Source organism: Podarcis melisellensis, assembly GCF_964234715.1.
Source record: "Podarcis melisellensis genome assembly, chromosome: 1".
NCBI lineage: Eukaryota > Metazoa > Chordata > Lepidosauria > Squamata > Lacertidae > Podarcis > Podarcis melisellensis.
The window spans coordinates 111,753,474-111,763,946 of record NC_138528.1 but is presented as its reverse complement, the minus strand read 5'-3'; the positions used below and the strand labels follow the sequence as shown (position 1 = coordinate 111,763,946).

The 10,473-nt window shown below is 43.2% G+C and overlaps 1 long non-coding RNA gene across 1 annotated transcript; it reads left to right on the top strand.

The window, feature by feature from the left end:
• The first annotated feature begins 1,040 nt into the window (after window positions 1-1,040).
• LOC309363788 lies at window positions 1,041-4,293 on the top strand. The gene is made up of 3 exons (XR_014165590.1): window positions 1,041-1,120; window positions 2,941-3,016; window positions 4,226-4,293. It is a non-coding gene; the product is annotated as an uncharacterized lncRNA (long non-coding RNA).
• The last annotated feature ends 6,180 nt before the right edge of the window (window positions 4,294-10,473 follow it).

The window sequence follows — 10,473 nt, the reverse complement described above, 5'->3', positions numbered from 1 at the left end:
GAGAGAAGGAGCCAAATGTTTCTGGTCTCTTAGCTGGGTTGATGAAATAGCCCTGCTTCCTTTCTCTCTGACTATTGCACCCTAGTGGAGAATGAGCAAATGTAGGGTTGCCATATTTCAAAAAGTGAAAATCTGAACACAAAAGTTATTGACATTTCCCCAAAAAATCTCTTTTAAAAATGCAGCTATTTCTATGGAAGTCCGCCAAAATTTGCCCTTCTGAGATGGGTTGCCATTCATCTGGATTTCCCCAGACATTTCCATGATTTCTACCCGGACACTGTTTCTGACAGCCGCATTCCAGCTATGTCCGGGAAATTCCAGACGCATGGTAGCAAAAGAGAAAGAGTGGAGAATCCTGGCATTTTCAGCCTGCCCACTAATTACAGAAATAATCTGTTTCTCCTGGGCGCTCGCACGCCTTCCCATCTGCTGAGAGTTTTGCATGAAATATTGGAGAGTTTTGCAATATTGAGTACAAAGAGGGGTCCACTGCCAGCCAGCCATCCTTGCTTCACAAATTGTTCCATTAACGCGCCCCCCAGCCCACTTTTAGTTATGATACTTGACACTCTGCGTTGGGGTAAATTAAGACTCACAATGCATAATGAGCCATGAAAAGGTTTTTAAAGATTCTTTCTGATACTGGTAAAGCTCACTGCTACTATCTATATCTATCATCTATCTATCTATCTATCTATCTATCTATCTATCTATCTATCTATCATCTATCTATCTATCTATCATCTATCTATCTATCTATCTATCTATCTATCTATCTATCTATCTATCTATCATCTATCATCTATCATCTATCTATCATCTATATCTATCTATCTATCTATCTATCTATCTATCTATCTATCTATCTATCTATCTATCTATCATTATTGAAAAGAAAAAAGAAAAAAGAAAATGAGAAGAAGTGTCATTGGCCTGTAGTGTGTCAGACTAGGTTTAGGGAGACTCATGTTCCACATGAAACTAGTGGGCAGCATCCACTTTTTGCTACAAATGACTAACTTATCTCATTTATTTCAGTGGGATGAAAGTGTAACTAACAGAGCAGCCCTAACCATGCCTTCTCAGCTCAGTTAAATTCCATGGGGTTTACTCCCAGGTAAGTCAGGTTAGGATTGCTACCTAAGGCTCTCATCCTATACACATTTTCCTGAAAGTAAGTCCTATTGAACTCAATGTGCTTTACTTCTGAGTAGACACCATAGGACTGCTCTGCACCTTCGTCTGGATCCAGCCCAGAGACATTTGCATTTGGGCTTCAAACCCAATAGCTATAATTGGTGTCAGGCTCTAATCCCCACCCTCCACACCGAAACACACACACACACACACACACACACAGATATATACAAACCTTATTTAGAAGAATATTGTCTGTTTAAGTAAAGCCCAATCTTAAAAAATCATCCTTGCAGGAACCTAATAAATGTGTGAAAAGAATGTTGTTTATTAGTGTCAAGGGACTGCTATTCAGCTGAGTTGCAAAATTAATTTCCCAGCACGGTCGATAAGACATAAAAAAACTCCCAGATGCTGCTGTCACCCGTCAAACCACAGTGAAATATTGCTCCTTTGTAGTGCATCGCCCCAGCAACATCATGTTTTCCTTAGCAGTGTTGTGATAAAGAACGACCTCAAACACAGCTCTTTGGTTCAGCTCGCACTCCTTCTTGATAACCCGCAGATGTCTGAAAAGGGTCTTTAAAGGGGTTTGTAAATGGCCCTCGTGGCTGAAGACAGTCAAGAGCTTTCAAGAGGGTTAAGGTGGCGTTATGAAGCCTTCATTGTCTGTGATACACACACTCCTCACTCTTGTCACTGCTTGCATAGGGATTTACAATTGTGCCTCAATGCATTCCTCTTGGTATTCTCCCAGCAATTGGTTTGTTTTGCACAGGTCCTCCCTTTGTTTTGACCTCCACAGATGCAGAAAGATACCTTTTTAAATAACATAGCTCATAGGACTCAATAGCAACCCATCTCTCAGCGATCAACAGATATTTACAGATGGTTGCCTGCCATGTATGCTCCCGTTTGAAGATGTTGAATTTCAAAGTTGTTATCCTTTTGCAGTGAAAGCAACAAAGGCTCTTGTGGCACCTTAAAGACAATGCTAATGAAGTGGCTGGGGGCCCATCACAAAGTCATCAATGGCTGCAAACCCGGGAGCAAGCCCCACTGAATGTCATTAGGATTCCAGCCTTGGTGGATAAAAGCCTGCCTCTAGCAATGAGCAATGAACACAAAGTTCACAAACAACACTTCAGAAAAAAAGGTGAAGCAAAGAGGCACCTGTTAGGAGATAGATGGATATGTCAATTATGTAAGGAGCAAAGCAGACAAAATATATATTTACAGTCATACCTTGTGTTACGTTTTATTCACGTTGCGGCTTTTCAGGTTACGAATGTAGCAAACCCAGAAGAGTTTACTTCTGGGTTCGCTGCACGCGCATGCGCAGAAGCGATCTGCACGCTTTGTGCATGCACAGAAGCGCTCTATTGAGTTTCACACACAAGCAGTAGCAGAGCTCCACTTCCGGACTATTCGGGGTGAGAATGGCACCCCAAAACGGATCATGTTCGTGAGTAGTGGTACCACTGTATATATAATGTATGCACATTTTTTTAAAAAAAACCTTGGGTTGTAGGCAAAAACAATACATAATCTGTCTTGTTATGGAGGTCAAATGGGGTTTTTGAATTGAGACATAAGGTTGCATGAAATTAAGCCATAGATTCACAGGTCACTCACTCCTGGGACTCAGCTACATTAGTAAAGAAAAAGCATTTTAAATGCGTTATAACACTGTGACACCAAATGGTGTCATGGAGTTCCATCTTTTGGCAATGTGGTTTCCTATTATGAAGTTTGCAACACATTTTCCTGAAACATTTTTTTTTTTGTTAATGCGTCTAGATTCAGCCCTGGTCAAAATGCATTGGTTTTCAACTGGTAGACTGTGATCCATTGCTGGGTTGCAGCCTGACTTAAGGTGGGTCACAGCAACAGCTGTTTTCAAAATGTTCAGTTGAGCTGCAGCTTCACGAAAAAGTTTGTTTCTCATTGTGGTGCTTGCTCACCACTTCCTTGTTGTGAGGGAAAGATTTGCTTCTTTACATTGCTGGAAGGAATGAAGAGTGATGTGCTACTAGAGAAACCACCAGGATGTTAGAATGTTCCCTAAAATGACATCTCCTTTGGTGCAGCCTTAAATAAAGTGTTTGCTCTTAGTGAACAACTGGTGCCTGTGCTCTTTAGAGCACCACAAACTATAAGGAATTATTCAGCCACTCCTGTGTTTGCAAGGGATGAGTCATGCCAGTCCTCTGCATGTACCATTGATGCTCATAATCCATGCACCTCTTTTTTCTGCTTTGGGTGCAGCAATAAAAAAAAGGAAAATGAACTGATTTACAAATGGCATTCTAAGGCTGAGGCTCCCAACAGCATTAACTTTGTAAGGATTGCACATTCTGTACTATGGAAGAGGAGGAGGGGGCGATCCTCTGTGTGTGCTTTGCATCATGTTTAATAGGTACAGAGCCCTGTCACCAGTTTCTCACACTTCTTCAGGTTTTTTTTTCCTTTTCCCACCATTAAAATTCTAATCTGTCCCAATTAGTGTGAACGCAACTCCATGCACACAAAAATTATCACAGGATTTAAAAATATTTCTTCGCATTAGCTGCTGCTGGAGATAACCTGATGATATGAGACATTGGACAAACCCGTAATGCTTTTGCCTCTTTTCTTTTCTCCCTCCTTCCCTCCCTCCCCTCTTTCTTTGCTACCACTGTTCAAAAGGAAAATGAAACACCAGAGTGTTTTCAAAACCCTCCCAAATTCAAACTGACTTCTAAAGTAAGGCTGCTTTTGTTCCTTGCCACTCCATTTGGACTGAAAGTTTGATCACGTTGGACAGGTCCACACTGTACAGTTAAAGCTAATTTGGTGCACACTGATTCCTCCAACAAGCTTCAGGAGCTGTAGTTTGTTGAGGGTGCTGGGAATTGTAGCTCACTGAGGTGAAGCTACAGTTCCCAGGGCTCTTCTGAGAGGCCGTGTGCTTTCAGTGTGTGGTGTGGCTCTGTCCATATTCCATTTAACTGAAACAGAGTCACATTCTCTGTCCCAAGTCAGCATTCTGCTGCAGACCTGGATACTTTAAAATCATTAAAACTATGATTTTGGACATTTACAGAATTGCAGCCTGAATAATGGGGGGGGGGGGGGAGAAGACACTGTAAATTGCAAATTTTATTTCTCGGGGCTCTTTGTAAGTAAGTAAGTAACTGGCTATGGCTCTAAATTTATTTGCCTTTTTTCTGGAAAGAATATCGGGATGCCACACACTGAAGCGTGACTTTTACGAAGAGTGATGTGTGACTTTTATTTTATTTTAAAGACACTGGATCTCTTTTGATGTTAAAACTGCAACATATTGCACACAGTTAGTATTAATCTACTTTAGGCATTCTTTGGTTTTTTACCCCTGCCCATAATTTATTATGTACCTGGAGATATTTATCTTCCCACTTTGGAAAAAAGATTACAATTAATATGGCACGCATGTCTTTAAATTAGTACTTCAGCCAGAGAAGCATGAGTAATGAATTAGCCACGGCTTTGAACTCTTGGCTGATGATTTAAATTGCCCGCATGTGGCTGTTGCATGATCCAGATCTACTGAAATATGAACTCAAGCAGAACAGACTTTACCTGCTTCCATTTGTATACTATCTGGGAGATTTTAAAAAAAATCAGATTGGGGAATTTCCACATATTGAAATCAGTGGGACTCAGCATGCCTTGTCATTTCAGATTTCACAGCTGTGGGAGACAAAGAGACTTCAGTAGAGGGGACAAGATTCTCAGTGTGGTTTCGGTACTAGATTAGCGAAGTGGGTTTTGACCTCAAAACTCTGGCAAAAGGAGTGGCCCACTTTCATCCTCCCATTGCTCACTCCTGACATAAGCAATCATTTATCTCTCTTGGTGAGCATTATGTTTGCAAAGTGATATTTTCGGTCCCTCTCTTCTGTTCTTCTCTTATCAGGTTGCAACTTTATCCCTGTTTAAAAAGGTAAAGGTATCCCTGACCATTAGGTCTAGTCATGACCGACTCTGGGGTTGTGGCATTCATCTCGCTTTATTGGCCGAGGGAGCCGGTGTACAGCTTCCGGGTCATGTGGCCAGCATGACTAAGCCGCTTCTGGCAAACCGGAGCAGCGCACAGAAACGCTGTTTACCTTCCCGCTGGAGCGGTACCTATTTATCTACTTGCATTTTGATGTGCTTTCGAACTACTAGGTTGGCAGGAGCAGGGACTGAACAACAGGAGCTCACCCCGTTGAGGGGATTCGAACCACCAACCTTCTGATCGGCAAGTCCTAGGCTCTGTGGTTTAACCCACAGCACCACCTGCGTCCCTTCATCCCTGTTTACCTGGGAGCAAATCCCATGAAACTCAATGGGGCATGCTTCCAAGTAGTGGATTGTCTTTTTTGTTTCCTACTCGTAAATAAATAAGTAAATAAAAAACCACAATTTCCTGATTCGACAGCTGTCAGGTTAGACCATCTACCAACAAGGCTTTAGTTTTACCCAGTGCTATTTTTCTAGAAAAAGAGGTGCCAGAACTCACCATGAACACCTCCCTCATTCTTTTAGAATGGCAATGGCACCTACCTGAGAGGTGCCGGAACTGCCAGAAATGGCACCTACCTGAGAGGTGCCAGAAAGTTCCAGCTAAAAAAAAGCCCTGGTTTTACCATGAAGAATACACCCAACAGATGTCTCTAGTGTGCAGAAGTCTGCTGATCAGTATAAATATTAAAGCACAAACAACACCTTGTTTCTGCAGTTGTCGTTTGTCTGTTTTCTGACAGGAGGAGCCAGTTTTGATGGGCTTCCTGTGGTCCCTTCGTTTTTTATCTTATCATCCAATTTTCCGCTGCACTGATCTCCTTCTGTCATGCTGATGGCCAGCCAAACTCGCCTCGTTCCTGGAGAGAGCGGCGTGTAGCCCTTTTTCATCGGAGTAAGACAGAAGAGGAGAAGGAGGGGTGATCACTCCTGAAGTGGAAGCCTTGCCAGTGCTTTGACCTCTTCGGTGGTGAAAGGGAGGCTATTCATCTTTAAGGAACCTCACATATTTCCCTGGGAGGAAGTCACACTGATTTCACAAGAACTCAGCTCCACTAAGGGCTTAGGACTGAGGATGCCACTGCCCTCATCTGTCCTCTTGGCAGAGAATTCTGAGTTAATGAATCAGCTTCAACCCAAAGTCACATTTTCCAAGGGCTTTCCAAGGGCAGTGGAATGGTTGGAGTGTCAGACAGCGACTGGGTAGGGTCAAATCTTTACTCAGCCATGAAACTCGGTGGGCGACCTTGGCCTGCCACCATCGATTCCAGAAAAACATGGTCTGATCATGGGAAAGGCTGTGTTTCAAAATAATAACAAGGTAAGGTAAAGGAGAACCGCTGCTTCAAAGTGGTCACATGGAAAGCAGGCATCACTCAGTGGTGGAGCACAAACAGCAGATTCCAGGTTCAGTTCCAAGGAACTTCAGATGTGGCTGGGGGAGAAATTCTGCCTAAGACACCAGAGAGCCGCTGCCAATCGGTGTAGATAATACTGAATGAGATGGATCATGGGCTGATTCATTTTAAGATAGCTTCCGGAGTGCTGTCACAGACTGGTGGGACACAGAAGAGTGGTGTAACTAGCCGCTCGGGTGCCTGGTGCGGCTCACACGTCCTGCAACCAGGGGCAGGGCGAGCCTCCCATGGGGGCGGGGTGCACTCCATGGAGCCTCTCCAAAGCCTCCCCCTCAGCTGTAGAGCAGCTTAGGGAGAGGTGGAGAGCAGACACAAGCCCCATACTGCCATTTCAGATAGTGCAGAGCCTGCAGGAACCTGCCCAAGCCACCATGTCACACACACCCCTCAGTGATGACACACAGGACAGTCCGTACCCCTCTCACCCCTTTCCTCCTTCAGTGGGTGGGAGGAACCGGTTGGGGAACCCCCCAAGGGAAGAAGGTTCAGAGGCCAGGGTGTGGTAGTGGGACAATGATGAGTGGTCAGAGGGAGAAGAGGGAGCAGACGGGAAGGAGGAGGTGTCAGAAGCTGAAGAGGGAACAGGGCTTAGTGAGCAGGAAGAGGCTGTGGCAGACAGCAGTCTAGAAGCAGAGGCAGAAGCTGAAGCAGGAGAGGCGGAAGGCCAAGAGGCAGAGATCAGGCTGGCTGGGGAAAAGGCACAGAGGTCTCTCACTCCTGCTGCAACAAGCTGCCCTCCCCCTGGTTTCCAAGAACCAGGAGAGGCATGAAGAGGGCAAAAAATTAGTTTCACACAGCTGCAGTCTCTGATTGCTTGAGGAAAACCCTGGAGAGGAGGAGACTTAGGCAGCTGTGGGAAGGCAAGCGACTGCTCCATGGGGACAAGACCTGCTGGAGATGAGTTGCTCTGCCCATTAGCCCTGACACTCCTATGCAGATCATGTTTTTGCTAATAAGGAGTTAACTCCAACCTGTTCTATGTGATTTACTTCTGGCTTGCTCCTGTGACTACGATTACGGTACATCTCCTGGAGTATAAACATGATTACATGAAGGAAAATTGTTCTAAGCCAGCATAGGGAGCCAGTGTTGGTGGAATCCACCTCCCACCAGTCCTAGCCTGCATGGCCAGTGATCAAAGAATCATAAAACTGTAGAACTGGAAGGGAACCCAAGAGTCATTTAGTCCAGCCCCTTGCTATGCAGGAATTTCCACTAGGTCAGGAATGATGAGACTTGTAGTCCAAGAATATCTGGAGGGCTATCACAGGTTCCCTACCCTTTTCTAAAGAGCAAATCAAAGAATGATGATTTACAGTCCAGTTCTGTAATATGTTTAAATGTATTTGTTTTACTAGAAACGAACCTAGCAAATAAGCCCAGATGTGCATTCCAAATGTTTCCTGAAAGCTGAGAGTGGTTTCATTTACATAAGTTCAAGCCCAACTAGAACAGAGATGAGTTTAATGTAGAAAAGAAATGTCTATGACTCAGAAGGACGGGGTGCAGTTGATATGCAAACTACGTCAATGCCACTGCCAATGCTGGGCATGCGGTGGGTTCTGACGGGCAAACAAAGAACAGCACAGGCAGGGGCTTTTCTTCCGTGAGCAGATTTTCTTCCGTGAGCCGTGGAACTTGAAGGCGCTTGAGGAAAGTGGAAGTCATTCTGCACACCCACAAACAGCATTGTCCACCAGGAAAGAGAATAGGGAGGAACAGAGGAAGTTGCCTTACCCCTAAGTAAGACCCATTGGTCTAACCTTGCCCGTACAAACAGAATTGCCCAGTCTCTGACCACGACTCTGCAAAGTTTCAGAAAGGGGACGATCTCAACGTTACCTGAAGATGCACACAAAGCAAATGGCTTGCCATGTAGCTATGGTACTTGTCTAGAAACCTGTGTGTCCATATCGGAGCCTCCTGGCAACTAAACTAGATCTTTACCAAGAAAAGCTTTTCTGGCATATTTTGGGTGAATCGTGGAGTTGGAAGGGGGCACCAGGGTCATCTAGTCCAACCCCCTGCAATGCAGGAATCTTTTGCCCGATGTTGGACTCGAACCCACAACCTTGAGATTAAGAGTCTCATACTTTAACGGGTGTGTTGTTCCTTCCGAGGATATCATTTGCAGCTTGCCAGTACAGTCACAAATCCACTTTAAACCCTTTAGGGGAAGGGCCATAGCTTGGTGGTAGAGCAGCTGCTTTGCATGCAGAAGGCCCTAGGTTCAATCCCTGGCATCTCCAGGCTGGGCTGGGAAAGACTGCCTGCCTGAAACCCTGGAGAGCCACTGCTGCCAGTCAGTGTAGACAATACTAAGCCAAATGATAACAATGGTCTGACTCACTTTAAGGCAAATTCCCATGTGCCTAAACTGGTGCACAAACAAACAGACAGACAAAGTGTAATCCAGTATTTAGAATGTAGATACAGTCATACCTCGGGTTACAGATGCTTCAGGTTGCGTGTTTTCAGGTTGTACATCACGCCGAACCTGGAAGTACAGGAACTGGTTACTTCTGGGTTTTGGCGCTCGTGTATGTACAGAAGCACTAAATTGTGCTTTGTGCATGTGCAGAAGCACCGAATTGCGACCCACGTGTGCGCAGACGCAGCTCTGCAGGTTGCAAACGTGCCTCCCGCACGGATCACGTTCGCAACCTGAGTGTCCATTGCATAGGCAAACTGTATTTTTACTACTATTTCTCCATTCCTTGAATAAGAATTCTTTCAATATTCAAAGAATATTATTTATATCATGAAGAAGGGAAAGGCATGAAGGTTATCTCTAGATAGATAGGTAGGTAGGTAGATTATCTATCTATCTATCTATCTATCTATCTATCTATCTATCATCTATCTATCTATCTATCATCTATCTATCATCTATCTATCATCTATATCTATCTATCTATCTATCTATCATCTATCTATCTATCTATCTATCTATCTATCTATCTATCTATCTATCATCTATCTATCTATCTATCTATCTATCTATCTATCTATCTATCATCTATCTATCTATCTATCTATCTATCTATCTATCTATCTATCATCTATCTATCATCTATCTATCTATCTATCATCTATCTATATCTATCTATCTATCTATCTATCTATCTATCTATCTATCTATCTATCTATCTATCTATATCTATCTATCTATCATCTATCATCTATCTATCTATCTATCATCTATCTATCTATCTATCTATCTATCTATCTATCTATCTATCTATCTATCTATCATCTATCTATCATCTATCTCTATCTATCTATCTATCTATCTATCTATCTATCTATCTATCTATCTATCTATCTATCTATCATCTATCTATCTATCTATCTATCTATCTATTTATCTATCATCTATCTATCTATCTATCTATCTATCTATCTATCTATCTATCATCTATCTATCTATCATCTATCTATCTTTCTATCTATCTATCTAGCTATCATCTATCTATCTATCATCTATCAATCATCAACAAAGGCTCAAGATTCCTTCCAACTGTACAATTTTATGATTCTATGAAAGCTGAGAAATGATATATGGTAGGCAGATGGGTACCACTAGGAGCTGAAGGGTGGAATTAAAGAGCAGCACATCTGGAAAATCCTCCTGACAGGGGTACCTCGCTGGGGTGTCAAACAGCATCCTAGGGAAGCCTCTGGAAAGCCATCACTTTGGCACACTGAAAACTATTGTAGACAATGTGCTAATATAGTTACCATGGGGAGAAATTTCACATTTCTAAAAGAATAGGCTGGATAATTTCAATCATCTTCCTTCCTTTTAGCCCTTGTAATCTGACAAAGTGGAAGTTGGGGTAAATTATGCCAGAAGCAAAATGCACTTGTACAATGCATCGTTTAG